This window comes from Macrobrachium rosenbergii, chromosome 8 (assembly GCF_040412425.1).
Source record: "Macrobrachium rosenbergii isolate ZJJX-2024 chromosome 8, ASM4041242v1, whole genome shotgun sequence".
NCBI classification, from domain to species: Eukaryota; Metazoa; Arthropoda; class Malacostraca; order Decapoda; family Palaemonidae; genus Macrobrachium; species Macrobrachium rosenbergii.
The window spans coordinates 19,558,650-19,573,704 of NC_089748.1; the positions used below are offsets into that span (position 1 = coordinate 19,558,650).

General features: G+C 35.2%; 1 long non-coding RNA gene across 3 annotated transcripts in view; it reads right to left on the reverse strand.

The window, feature by feature from the left end:
• The window catches only part of LOC136840627 (uncharacterized), a 31,864-nt gene extending 27,007 nt beyond the window's left edge, over positions 1-4,857 (reverse strand). For 2 of the 3 annotated variants that reach the window (XR_010853673.1, XR_010853672.1), the window contains exon 1: positions 3,993-4,857. This is a non-coding gene — a long non-coding RNA (uncharacterized lncRNA). The remainder of the gene's footprint in view (positions 1-3,992) is intronic. The other variant, XR_010853674.1, reaches the window with a different exon arrangement.
• Between the last annotated feature and the right edge of the window lie 10,198 nt (positions 4,858-15,055).

The window sequence follows — 15,055 nt, forward strand, 5'->3', positions numbered from 1 at the left end:
CCGCAAACTACTTCAAAGTAGAAAGGACACACCAGAATCTGCCTTACTAGATGGAGGAGTAGAAAACACAGGGAAGGGGGAAACTACAGTAGGAGATTCAGAAACAGTCGGAAGTGAGTTAGGAGCAAAAGCAGAAGGATTCTGCACCACCGTAACTGAAACATGGACTTGAGACTGAGTCAGACCGAAAAGAAGTGATGAAGGAGAAACTCTTGCCAGAGCACAAAAACCACTCAAACCCGAAACCAAAACCCGTCCAGGAGAACGACTCTGCACCCTTAATACCTTCTCCTCACTACCTAACCCAAGCCTATCCTCTTTTATCACACCTAGATCTTGATCCCGTCTAACATTATCAACATTAAATTTATCAATACTACAAGGGGGTTGAGTGGGGGTGGGGAATCCTTCACTGCCTGCTCCGCGCCGAGGGGGCCGGCAGACCCTACCCACTTGGAGGCTTGCGGTTCTGCTATTATCCTCAGCACCCATCAGGGCTGGTTCTGGAACAGGAAGGGGAGCTGAAAAGAAGGATGGATTAGACATCCTAACACTACTACTATCCCTATCTGAGAGATGTTGAAGAAGACTAGCTATTAAATTTTCCATACTACTTGCAATCCTATCCTCTATCTGTTTGACTACCTCTGAACTCGCCAAATCCATTAACTGATCTGTAGCAGAAGCCTGAGACCCTTGAGGCAACGAGAATCTGACCGTTGTCTGCCACCCTTACTAGCCAAAGACTTGTGATGACGAATGTAATCCTCCATCTCTTGTGCCTTCCAATCGGAACATTCATCACAATGAGTCTGGACATCACATTTAACCTTCCTACATACCTGACAGAATGTCTATCGTGTCTCAAGGTACTCATCCGTCTCTAGCACGAAGAAGCGATGAGATCAAGCATCCACAGTCATAGGGCAGTCGAGGTCAACGTTGAAGCCGAAGGTGCGGTAGTAGAAGGTGAAAGAGTCTACGATGACCAATTGAGACCAGGAACCAGCAAGTCCAATTCTAAAAGACGTTCCACATCGAAGATATCCAGAAAAACCAGAAGAAACCAGTAAATACAATCCAGGCCATCACTAGAGGTCCAAAACACAAAGAGAAGTCAGAAAATGGGATTAAAACCTCGCACTGCTGAAGGAAACAACCTTCTAGCAGCGAAAACAAAAAGCAATTGACGAAAAAAGTAGTGTTGGCGCACACCTGCGTCAGCGTTGCCAACTCTGTTATGGTAGCTCAAGTGACAAGATTTTACCTGCAGCGTTGGTAACGCTGGCTGTTAAAATTCATATTTATGGATTGGTAATTGAGAGATGTTCAGGCTAGTGGGATTAAGGGCGAATTCAGGTGTTCAGGTAGTGTATTGCAATACCAGAGTTATGATAAAAATAAGTGTCTTCATAATCAGACTGTTACTTTTTCACCCAAAAAGCCATTTAGTAAGCAGATTTCTTATGCATAGCTTGAGCTATTTGAGCACTGCTGTTAATAAAGGCAAGCCTTTGGTAGTTCCAGCTGAGAGGTAATTCATCCTAGGGCATAGTTCTCTTAGTCAGAAATGTGATAAGTAGCACAGCAGACACTCTTACCTAGTGGCAGAGTTACTTAAACGCACACACAATGGGGAGCCATAATCAATCCACAGTATTTAAGTTATCATTCACTTCAATGTGGTCATGACCTGAATAATTGGTTGGTTTAATATTAGAATTGACATATCAATGACAAAAGGTATCAACAGATGGCAAGCTAAACCAACCCATCAAGGAAAGGTGACTAAGTTATAGCTATCTTGCTTTACCTAAAAGAATGACTATATATTACAAATCTCTTTCATGTGAATTCTTTGTCATCTGGTAAATAAACACTTGCAAAATGTTAATTTGTAACATTAAAAATAACATCCTTTGTTCATATTTAAGAGCAGCAAGGATCCAATGACTTTCACGGTAACCTTAGCTAAAACAGCTTAGTGCTGGCTAAGAAACAAAATGAATCATGTTTGCACTAATATTTCACTGCACCTACATATCTGCCAACATAAGTCATCATACTTATGCACATGAAATATAGAGGCTTTCAAGCCTTTACCTTGAAAGGCTGGAAATAATTTACCCTACTCAGGGTTTTCTTCTTTCATTAGAGAAAGAAATAAAATACAGTACTTAAGTTAAACAGCATTTTATAATATATTAGCTAGACCTACAAAGTTTGATTATCTTGCTGTCAACACATTTTAGAACCTATATAATGACTGGCAATGTCACTGTGTTGCTATACAATATTAGTAAGGTCTCTCATAACATTACAGTCTTGAAAAATCTCAAATATAGTCATACTTTTGAATATTTGATCTAAGAGCCTCGAGGCCATGTTATTTCAGAACTTTAGAAAAATGGCTCATATATGTTACAGTAGCAGAGATTTACCAAGCAAATCAGGAACAGGGCCTGCCAAGGTCGTTTTTTTAACCATTACCAGTGACGAGTATAACCAGGAACCTAAAATCTATCCATAACTACCAACCTACCAGCAAATGCCCAATTAAAACATCTCAACATGACACTGCAAACATAAGTGTTGAGGAACCCAGTTCACAAACTGTACATTAGTCAGCATACCTATTAGTCTAAGCTAAAACTTGCTGACAAATTTTAATTTGAATGACACAAAGCCCAAGATATTTCAGAATCTTTAGTGCCCTCCTGTGTGGATACCATTTCTAATGTCGGGACAACTACCTCCCCGCTCTGCCTAAAGAAATGGGTACTGCAATTATAGGGCTTCTTGGTATCTATGTACAAAAAAGCACCTTATTTGGTTGGTTTTGCAATTCCTCATCTGTAATCACTATGGGTATTTAATCTATTGACAGACCTTTTCCTCCATTGTCAATATGTTAACCTAGTTATGTACAGACATCTGACAGTGCACAATCACAGAGGAAACCATTAGTACAGATGAGAAACAGCCAAGCTCTAAGGGCTGGTAGAGACGACGAAACTGAGCCCATGCTGGTCATAGGCACTGACATGGACAATAAAACCACTGATGTTGTGGACACATTAACTGGTTACTGACTGACTATGAAGGATGACATTACATGTAACTATTTGAGGAAGCAACTCCCTTGCTGGTCAGACAACCTAATTAGAAGTTTAAGTGAGGCAAAAGGGCCCTTAAAGTAGGGAGCATAGTTTAGAAAATTATTCACAGGTAAGGGACCCTATTAAGGTGAACCTTCTGCTGACAGACACAAATACGACTCAATTTGTCCGAGCAACTGGATAAAAGGACTAGGAGGAAGCTGAACTGAAGCAACAGGATTGATCAAGGGATCAAGTTTACTGGCACCCACCCCACCTGTTCAATGAATTTATGAAACCCAGTCTAAAGGCAAATAACTTGCCCAGGAGTTAGAGTATCATTAAGATATTTCTATTGTCCACATATTAGTGGGCCTAAATAACTTTGAAACTTAAACTTTCCCGAATATTAATTAGATAAATTGAATTTAAAATTTTAGGTTTTGAATTCAAATTCAGAGGTTTAAAATTTTCAAGGCATTTTACATTTTGTTGTACCTCTTTCTTGTTAGTAACTAATTTACATCCAAATAGCTCACAAGTAGCCTATAAAGTATGACCTAACAAATCTTTTGTCAATCAAATTAGTATTGCAGTTATCATATGTGGACCTTAAAGTTATTAAAAGAGGAAGAAACTGACAGTCATCTAATAGGTGTACATTAAGACTAAACATATCTAATATTATTAAGCAATAATTAACATTCTGTGCTTCACAAACTTTACAGTTCAAAGAACAGATTGATTAACGTCTAATTACCCTTATCACTTTTGGTGGGTCTGATGCTTCTGCTTCAAAAAACACCATACGCTGATGACACAATATATGTATATATTTTTTTATAAAGTTACCAAATTAGATAAAAAATCAATATTAAAAATTCATAAACTTACTGATTTTACTGTATATTGGTTGACTCCCATCCTATCATGAATCCTTTTTTTCAATTTTGTTGCTGAAGTCCGGTGGTTTCAGTATAAAGTCATTCAGATACAAGCTCAAGGCATCTCTGTACATCCATAAATTGAATTCAATACAACCCAAGTCTCCTCGATAAAAATAATTTAAACACTTAATTATTTCTTAAAATGTCTTACAGTTTTTCTTTTTATGAAAACTGCTGCACTTACCAGACAGTGGTGTTTAAAAGTATTCATTCACAACTAAACTGAGGTTTTGCACATTTCAAAAGATTCTTGGCTGGCAATTTTACCATTAAAATACTATAGCTACCTGACTGATTTTGAGAGTCTATTATACCACAAACAACTTAAGCTAGTTTTTTTTTTATTTTGTTAATATACAGTTATGATCCTATCAACCAACATATTGATTTGTGATTCTAATTTGAGCCAAAACAAAGTATATAACAGCACACTTAGCAGTGTTTTCTAATAACTTCACTGATGAAAATATTTAATTTAAGAAGCCTGTTAACTTTACCATCAACTCAAACCAGTGCACTAGCAATTAACCCTGCAATAGCTTTGCTTTGTGGAAGGACAATTCTTAGTTCTCTGTTAGAGGGCTGGGTTTATTGGCTGAAATGCTTTATCCGGAATTAGTGTTCTGGAAAGGAAAGTAATACTTTGTTACCTGTGGTGGCATATAACTACTGCTAAGATTGCAGAGTTACATTTGGTTTTACTGAGATAACTAAAGAACTGTGTAATATTTTGAAATAACTTTTGAGTTGTATTGAACTATCTTTATGGACGAACTGACATATTTTAGAAGGGTTCCGAATTATAGCCTTGCCTGAAAGAAAAGAATCTACATTAATTATTTATCAGGAAAATAGTTAAATACACAAAGTAACTGGACTACACAATCCCTAGGTTATATATTGAAGGGACAATGAAAATCATTAATAGTCATTATCATCATCTTTCACACCACTAACCCTAAGCTAATTGTTGTTTCTTCCTGTGTCCTTACAACAATTCCAATGAAAGCATCTTTCTTTGCTCAAACCTTCTTTTCCGAATCCTCCTTTACTTTATGCTGCCACCTAAACCCTCTGCCTGCCACTTGACCTTTTAACTGTAACAGGTTTCACTCAAGTCCTCTCCCCTCCTACCTTAGCATTCATCTCTACCACTCGCCAGTACCACTTCAGTCATTACTTTCATCATATCAGAAATGTTTACCACTCCCTCACTTTTGATTTATTAATTTTTCAGCTCACATGAAGCAAGATCCCATTTTTGTTTGCTCCTGTTTACGTTTTCACCCCTTTTTAACAGCAATGTCTCCAAGCCATTCATCACCACTAGTCTGATAGTGGTACATTTGGTATTCTTCAGCAACACATTACCCCTGTTAACTCCCTCCATTTCCCCTAAGCTTCTTTTATCCTACTTTCAACCTAAACTACAAACCCTGCCTCTAAGCTTAAGTTTATCCTAAGTCTTTGAAATTCTCTACCTGTTTCAAACCTATCCCTTCCCTGCCTACTGGACACAATGACCTTAGTTTACCCATATTACATTCATATTACTTTATTCCAGAGATTCCCTACCATTCTCTTATCCTTCTTTGAACCTCTTCAGTCTCTGCCATTATCTGGTAGCCTCTGCCATATCACCAAACCACCATTCCAACTGATTTTCATGCTTGATTCCTTTACTCAATACACCTATAAACAGAAATGGCCAAAGCACCGATCCTTGATGTACGTCGACTCTAACTTCAAACATTTCTGTTTTGCCACAGGCTGTTATTACTGCAGTACTTTTTCCCTGGTATTATTTTACAATAGTTCCAACTCATTCTATAATAATTATAGTATTATAGATGCATTTTGCATAAAAAATAATTAAACTTTGTCTCTGAACACTTTTTGGGGAAATTCACCATATCCGAGATATGAGTGTTTATATAATCCCCATCCTCAAAAAATTTCTAAGTGTTTTGTTTACTTTAACACGGACACAGTTTGTGCTCTGATGCGAGTTTGTTTTTGTTTAGAACTGCATTGTGGTTCTAATGCGAATTTTTTCCCCCCTAAAATTGCATTTTGGGTAGTTACGTGTTGTCTAGGAGTCACGTGACTTGGTGAAAATCTTACAGGTGTCAGACATTTTCGCTTGTCACTTGGTTCAAGTCTGTCATAGAGTGAGGATATGTCCAGTCTGTGTTCATCTTGTAACTTTGATTATTTTCGCTTAATTCACGATTTCTTTGAAAATGGAACACGATGCAGATTTTTAAAGACAACATGGAGTGTTACCTGCAGCAGTACAGTTCAGTTTTACACCAATTTTTACTTGAAGCTGCTAAATTATATCCACCTTTAAGTGACACTCAGCCACCATCACCACCTAGGGAATCATTTCCTGATGACAACGACGATGACACTGTAGATGAGCCACAAGCATCTTGTTCTGGATATAACCCATCAAAACGTTTGTGTCCACCCGAATAAGGTAAATTTATAATTGTTTTTAAAATAATACTGTAACATGATTTACCTTATGTAATCAGGCTAACGCAGCTTAGCTCAACATTACCTCTTGCCAGTATATACGCCTGCCAAGAATCTTTATAAATGCGGATAAGGGCATAAGTGCCATTCCGCCACTTTTGCGGTTAAGGAATGTTAGGCTGCAATTATCTACGTTGCCTGACTAGGCAACGTAGGTAAGCTGCCATGATTTACCTCATTTTATTCATTAATTCAAATGCTGTTTTGTGTCGATGGTGATTTACCAAACCGAAAACCCCCCATTCCCAAAGGGTCCCTAACCTTGTTGGATGTAGTAGGGGTGTATAGGCTAGTAACTCAAAAAACTCATTCCCCAATGTATTACTATCATAACCATTCAGAACACATTAAAACACACATGAAAATACATAATTACTTTAGAAAAATGGAGTTGGAACTGTTGTAAAAATTTACCTTTTCCTTTATACTGTACATACATTGCTTCAGCCAGCCTAACCAATTTCTCTGGCACTCTCCACTTTCTAAGACACCAAAACACTACCTCCCTTCGTATTCTATAAATGATAGTATAGCTTCCATTTACCACCAGCCTTTCTTCCTTTAACCGCCTTCCTATAAAGCCTGCATCACTGTACCTCTTCCTCTAATGAAAACCCCAATTCACCATTCTTCACAATTGCTCGTAATTTATCATTCGGTATTCCTTCTTAATGTTCCCTAATTTGAATCCTTTTAATTACTCCATAATACTCCCCTTCTATTTTAACATTTACCATCAGAATCTCCTCAGGTATCATAGCATTACCTCTACCCTGATTGCCCTTAACAGTTCGTGTCCTTTCTTCGGCCTTTTTACCAAGTGCCTTTAACACTTTAATTTGCTCCTCTGATGGACCATGGGGGTTTGCCAGTTTCATTTCACTTATTAAAGCCTTCTTTACAAATCCTATTAAACTGTATCCACCACTGCCCACCCAACCAGCCCCCTCCCCTGAAACTCCCTCTTTCATTTTTTGTGTTTAAAAGTGTCGATGATAATTTAAATAGCATCGTTTTACGGCAACATCCATACTAAGGTGTTTCCTTCTCCATCTTTCAGGCTGATGGTAATTTCTTGTATTAAAGTTTTGCAATTCACTTCTTAAAGCCTGATAACAAGCCTTCAGAAGTACATTTTCTTTGGTAATGTCCCTAAATTTTTCTCTTCTTAACATCTCACTAATGGCACTTAATATAATGGCGAAAAAGTTAAAATTCCTATCAGTCTGTTCAATGCACCCGACAGAAATGATTCTGTTCCCATTAAACTATCACCTTGAATAATTTAATAGTCCATTCTTTATACATGAATAACAAATCCTGCGTGAACTGTCGGCAAAGACTGCCTTCCATTATAGAAGACTGTGTAAGTCTTTTTAATACCCACTGTTTCAACTGATTTACTGCGAACAAATTTCACAATGATAATTTGTATTTCAGCTGGATATATACATCTTTGTGTCTTAAGTGGGTCACCTTCAGAGAAAGTTGCTTCGGTCGTGGAAGCTTGGCAACAAGGCAGTTAACTAGTGGCAGACGAGTCGGAGGGGGTGGGGGACCAATAGTGTTTGATAAAACTTATAACTGTGGTGTAAAATGCTTTCTAGACAACAACTTGATCCGCAGATATCCCGTACATTTACTCTAGAAACCTAAAACTATACACACTTAAATTTCACTTCTCATATTCTCCCGCTACAGGATCTTTTTTACTTTCGTATGTTATTACATACATCGACAGAAATGTCGAATAAGCTAATTTAGGAAGGTAAAATACCTAACATTATGAAAACCTGGATGCCCTTTTTGCAATAAATAAAGGTAACATAATAAAATCACAATACTTTGCAAACATATACATGGTTAGCAACGCAAAACATCCTTAAAACCAATGTTGAAAACTATAAATCAACTCAAGTTTAATGACAGTAGCAGTAATAAAATCTTCCTATGACTAGGAGCAGGAAAATCCATACCTATTCCTGTTAGCATAACACTCAGTATCTAAACATTTTTGTATATGCATAAATCTAACTGGAGCTTACAGTAACAACACTGTAGAAAACATTAAAATGCCTCTTCATTGATAAATGCAGCAACTCAAATGCACTGTTTCCTTTAAAACATGAAATGCAATATCAGTACTTAATTAGCCATCTGATGAAAACCTCTTAAACATAAATCTAACTTTCTGTTTCAGTTACATTTAAATAGACTGACCTGAATATATTGTGTTCATAAAAACATATTTCAATGATATACTTGAAATTCTGATTGCACATGGCGGACTATCGTTTACCGTATATTTCATCACCTATATAATTCCACAATAAAACAACTTTATTATTAATAAACTGACAAAAGATCAAGTTATGTCTATTCAACACTTAAATGTCACAGTTAATCAACTATGTCATAAATTTTATATCCCACAACTGAGGCTCAGGTGTTCAAAATACAAAACAAAACTGCTAAAACTACTATGGCTCCATGTAGCATCCATGCTTATGATTTCGCAAAACTTTTGCCATTTAACACCCCTTTCCTCATCCCACAATACTACAGTAAGGCTCTCTGACCTACTGTCAGTCTCCTAAAGTTATTTTGGTCTTGCTAAACTCGTAACATTGAAAATATTCACCGAGGTTCCTTTCAAACACCAATATATTCCTTAAGGCACACTTCCTATTAGAAATTACCGCGTAAAAACTACCTAGCATTGCTAGGGTAACCTAACCTAAGAATGGGATAGATTTACGTCTGTGTTTTTGCCTATGAACCTAGGCTACCCTACTCTAATCTACTGCAGAATTTCAGTGAAAGCTACTTAAATATGCCTAATCTCAGTAAGACACCTGAGCAACACACAGTCTCCATTTTTCGCTATGAACACAATTTGACACTGAAGGTGGGATTCAGTATCCTATAGAAGTTTAGTTAATCACTGCTGCACTTCAGCATTTACAACACCTATTTGCAGCTACGTTTACATACTGCCTTAGAATGCGTATCTACGAGTTACCAACACACCTGGACGAGACTTACATCGGTATAATGAAGTACAATTATCAGTTCCACGATAAAATAGCAGCCTTTTAGCAGGGTTAGTGACGGGATGAAAAAAACAAACCGTCCAATCACGTGACACGGGTTCCAATAATGTCAGAGAGCTTTGAATTGCCGATCATTTCTCATTTTATTTATTTATTTTACATTTTAAAGATGGTTTTGAAAGACCTGATAGTATAATTATCTCCAGAAATACCATTGTTAACATTTGTCATTTTTAGGTTTTAGTTTAAAAAAAACGTATGGTTCCATAGAACGAGACTACAACTGAAAATTCGTTCGTTGAAAATTGTTGCTTACCAACACAATATAAAAGATCGTTATATAAACGTTGGATTGAATAAAAAAAAATATTCCGCAATAAACTACGTTAGATTTTTCTTACCACTAAGGAGTCTTCGACGATTTTTCGTGTAAATGTTGGAGAAACTGACGAAATTCTGAGTGGAAAACGAGACTAAAAGGAAAACATAACAAAAATTTTGAAACCGCCACTTCAAAGCAGGACTAGAATTATATCTATAAAATGTTCTGTTTCCGCTATATTATATAAGAGATTTATGTTCAGAGCATGAGTATAATAAATATCTAAACTATTTAATGGTCTAATGACATTTTCTTTTTTAATTTTATGCTTGTTATCCTTCGGACAGTTAGAGGACAACGCCGTTATGGACATCTATATTTGGGTTATAGTAACTATTAGACAAAAAAAGTAGTAACTGACAACTACATTTGTTGATACAAGAGGTTTAACGTTCGATTGTACGTAAGGAAATGTTAAATTTTATCAAAGTGATATGACAAATGGATTAGAAATAATTTCTTTCTAAGATAAGTTAAATTTTATCAAAGTGATATAACACATGTATTAGAAATAATTTCCTTCCTAAGATATGTTAAATTTTGTCAGTGATAGAACACAGATTAGAAGTAATTTCCTATTTTCTTTTATTCTAAAGGCTATAAGTTTTATATCGCAAATATTGCTGAAATATATAAAAATGAGAACATTACGTAGGCTAGTAACTATTATAATTCGGGCTTTTGCAATAGGCATCTATTGGTAAAATTTGAAATCTTTGAATACAAAAATATTTTTGTTGATACAGTACACGAAATATGGGAAGAAGAATTTTTATTATAAGTCATCCTTTAGTACTAAAATGCACAGTAACAGCGCATTTTGCTCATAAGTGAGAAATCTTAATATGTATTTTGCCATGAACGTTTGGTAAAAGAAACAAGCCGATGAACTGTAAAAGTTGACTCTGAACTAAAAAGTAAAACACGACGTAATTTTTAAAAATCGCTAAACAGACAATGGAGAAGCATTAAGTCATATCACAATAATCATTCATTAACATTAAGTACTGAAAAAATGTGATTTTACTGAAAAAAATTACAGATTTTGAGGAACTTTTGTCTTGTAAACAAGATGTAGACATAGTTCAAAATGGGAAACGGAACTAAAATTTAAACACAGAACCATCAAAACAGTCACATAGAGAATAAGTAAACTTGGATTAAGTGGACAAGAAATATTTACTAAATCAACTCCACAAGCACAAATAAAAGGAAAACTAGATAACTTAAAGCTTTGCCTATAATACCGATAAACATAGTGACTGACAACTTAAAAAAATACTTATGGTATATGATTTTAAGAGTAATGTGCGAAATTTCCGTGTTCAATATACCACATCATAACCAGGCAATCAACAGTGATTCATTAGCTATAAAAGGCAAAAAATTATATATTTTCATGATGTTGCCTTGTAATATGTATATCATCCCATAGTTTTGATATATTTACTCTTTTATTTATCATGTGTTATGTGTAATAATAATGATTGTTGAAGTATTGTCTGTAGTGTTGTGTCAGATCTCAAAAGAGTTAGTGATTTAGATAACTTAATAGCGTAATTTAGAATTAATAATATCTTTCTTGATAATAGCGTAGTAGCGGGAGAGAGAGATTCGAGTTTTAGACCAGATGTGCCATTTGTCACCAGTTAAGATAAGAGTGCTTTGTTTTGATTCATGTGTTGACAGGTTGGGAATAGCAATTGAGTCATGTTAAGATTTCTGTAAAAGCTTTGTCCTGTATGAAAAGAAGGCAAATGATTTCGCAATGTTACATGTATTCCATACGATTTTCTGGTAAAGATGTGTACTTCTGAGAAATGCGAACAAGTGTTGCACTGAAGCTCATGGCAGTTGTGTCATGTTTAAGATTGCATTGCTCTGACCATGTATTGTCCAGTTTGCGTTCAAAACATTTTGCTGTAACTGACATCACCTTCCTTTTTCTAGAACCTTCTCATGTATCTCGTTCCCAAAATGCCTTAATGACATCATCTGATTTTTTCCAAAAAATTTGCTCACTCTGATTTTAAAGACCAATCAGTTTGGTTCTCTCTCTCTCTCTCTCTCTCTCTCTCTCTCTCTCTCTCTCTCTCTCTCTTCAAAAGAGAGAAATTTCAATGTAAAATATTTGTGGTCACTGGTATTAGTCTTGGCTCTTGAGATCTGCGTGTAGGAAAAGTGTAAAAATTTGGTAATGGTGCCTAATAAAAGTGTTTTGTGAATCTGAAGCATAAAGTGATTTTACAAAGGTTTTCACAAGCTTGTGTAAGGTAAATGAATTTTACTTATTATTACCATGGAATAATAAGGTATATTAGAGAATTTTTGCCTTAGTGAAATTATTATGATAAATCTTTTGTGTATTAGATGTGTTCTTCTGTTTGCAATCTCTTGATTTTCACATTTTATATACTGGTGATTTAACATTTATTTACTTAGCATTTTAAATATTTCTTGATAATTTAACATTACATACTTGATTTAATTTTCACTTATTAAAATTTTCAAGTCTTGAGTAATTCTTGATAGTTTAAATTTTGCTTGATAAATTTAATTTCTTGGTAAAATAAAGTTTTTGTGATTTAGTTTTGTTTAATAATTTAACTCAAGAATTAATTAAATTTTTTGTGTTGTTTTCAAGTAGTAGTAAGTTTTTCAGATTGTGAATTCTAATTATAAATTTTGGAATAAATTTTTGTATTTAGAGTTTTTAAAAGAAGTGTTTCATTTATTGACCACCAGTGAATAGGATTAACTGTGTGTGCATAAGGCATAGTGATAATCATGTTTTGTTCCTTTAGTTTTTTGGAAGTGAATTAAGACCAGGGAAACAGTTAAAGTTGTTTGATGGAGTGATGCCCTTTTACTCTAGTATATTTCTTGTGTAACTGTTGATACCTCACACTAGTCTTGATAAACTTAGTTTGATTTTTCTTGTGATTAATGAGCTTTTCTAAGGGATCACTGTTACCCTTAGAGTATTCAGTCGTAATTCTTATTGTGATGAGAGTTCAGGTATCTGGCCTGAAGTGAGATAAATTTTCGAAATCTGTGATTAGTTGTGCAATAACCAGGTGCTTGGAATGCATCGTGACAATATGAGGTGATGATCAGCAACTTTTCGAAACTGTTAAACTGAATGCTTTCGATGTTGAATAATTTACGCCGAAAATCATTCATCCTTGGATATATTAAAGCTAAAATATAATGAAGCATGTAATGTACACTGTAAAATTTATATCTATATGTATCTTTCAACTTTTCTATCTCAGAGTCATATCTTTATCTTAGGACTGTTTCCTACTAAAACTTTTCGTCTGCTCTGTGTTGTCAGCTGGTCATTTTCATAAAAGCTATTGCCTTGATGTTTTAAAACAAATAAGAAAAAATGTTTTCATCATTAAACAATAATTATGTAAAATAGGGCTACATATTTGTAATGGTGTTGCCGATGATGCCTACTTATTTTTGAAAACTGAGTAATCGTTAACATTTCTGCTGGAACTGTTTTGGTTACAAAAACAAACCAGATGAGTTACTGATAAAGAAAACACAAAATCAGTAAGCCAATATGTTACACAGTTGAAAGTCAATCTCACTGTTTACCTTTTTCTAAAAAGTCGAGAAGTCCTGTCTATTGGTAGCTTGATAGTGACTGCATCAAAAGGCTACTGGCAATGCACATCTGTACACACACACACACACACACACACACTCATCTCTCTCTCTCTCTCTCTCTCTCTTTGAAGTCTACAGAATGAAACAAGTGTTAACCATAACAATTTATTTGACAAAAATCTAACATAACTGGATTGCAAGAAACAAGAGATGAAATTAGTGGAATACTAGTGTTCACCAAATGATCAAAGATATTACAGTCCATCATATTCAACTAATTATTCTTCTAAACACTTTTCCCACAATAGGTCAAAATGAGTCAAAGTCCAGTACATTCCCAATGAGTACGTTTTAACCTTATTAAACAAATGCATAAAAATACAGATATGAGAATTCCTACCATGTTACTTATGAAGTACTCACTATGTAAAAATTGGTCAAATTTATGTGAGATATGTGTTAAATGGAAAGAACAATCCACAGTTTGGGAAATCTAAAATGTTTCCTACATCCAAACAGCAATGTTCACAACTCTTAATCAACAGGTCTTGAACCACAGAGTCTTCACCGAAGATCTCTATTAATATTCGGTGTTGATCTTCAAATGACCATTTGTGTGATAACTAATCCCTTCACACCCTGGGACTCTGCCCAAAAGAAACGTGTACTAATGAATTTACCGGAACCTGGACATTTCCGGCAAACGAACTCACAAAGTCTTATCGCTAGGCAGGGATGTTCTCACGTCTCGAGAATATCTGATGTATTTAACACTTATACAGTTTAACTGATCAGGATGCACGCCAGACAACAGCTATTCATTCTCTCAAGGTTCTTCCCAATGCCTTTAGCCACACTTATTAATCAAACATCTACTGTGAATTGTAATTCATAAAATATCTGTGACCTATCTCACTGTCATATCTTTATTTTAGAACTGTTTCCATACTAAAAATGAGTCTGCTCTGTCTTGTCAGCTGGTCATTTCCATAAAAGCTATTGCCTTGATGTTTTAAAACAAATTCGAAAAATGTTTTCAACATTAAACAATAATCATGTAAAATAGGGCTACATATTTGTAACGGTATTGCTGATGATGCTACTTATTTTTGAAAACTGAGTAATCACTAAACATTTCTGCTGGAACTGTTTTGGTTATGAAAACAAAGCAGATGAGTTACTGAAGAAGAAAACACGAATTCAGTAAGACAATACATAAACACATTAAATAAAACAATGAACTGAAACCAAGTAGTATTATAATACATACATAATTAGCAAAATTAAGCAACACTGAATTTGGTCAATATCTTAGGAGACTATCAAGATATATCAAAACATCTGTCGAGGTGGGGGTAGGGGTGGAAGTGGGAGTGGGGTTACCACCTTCACCCCAAAATACGAACTGAGAAG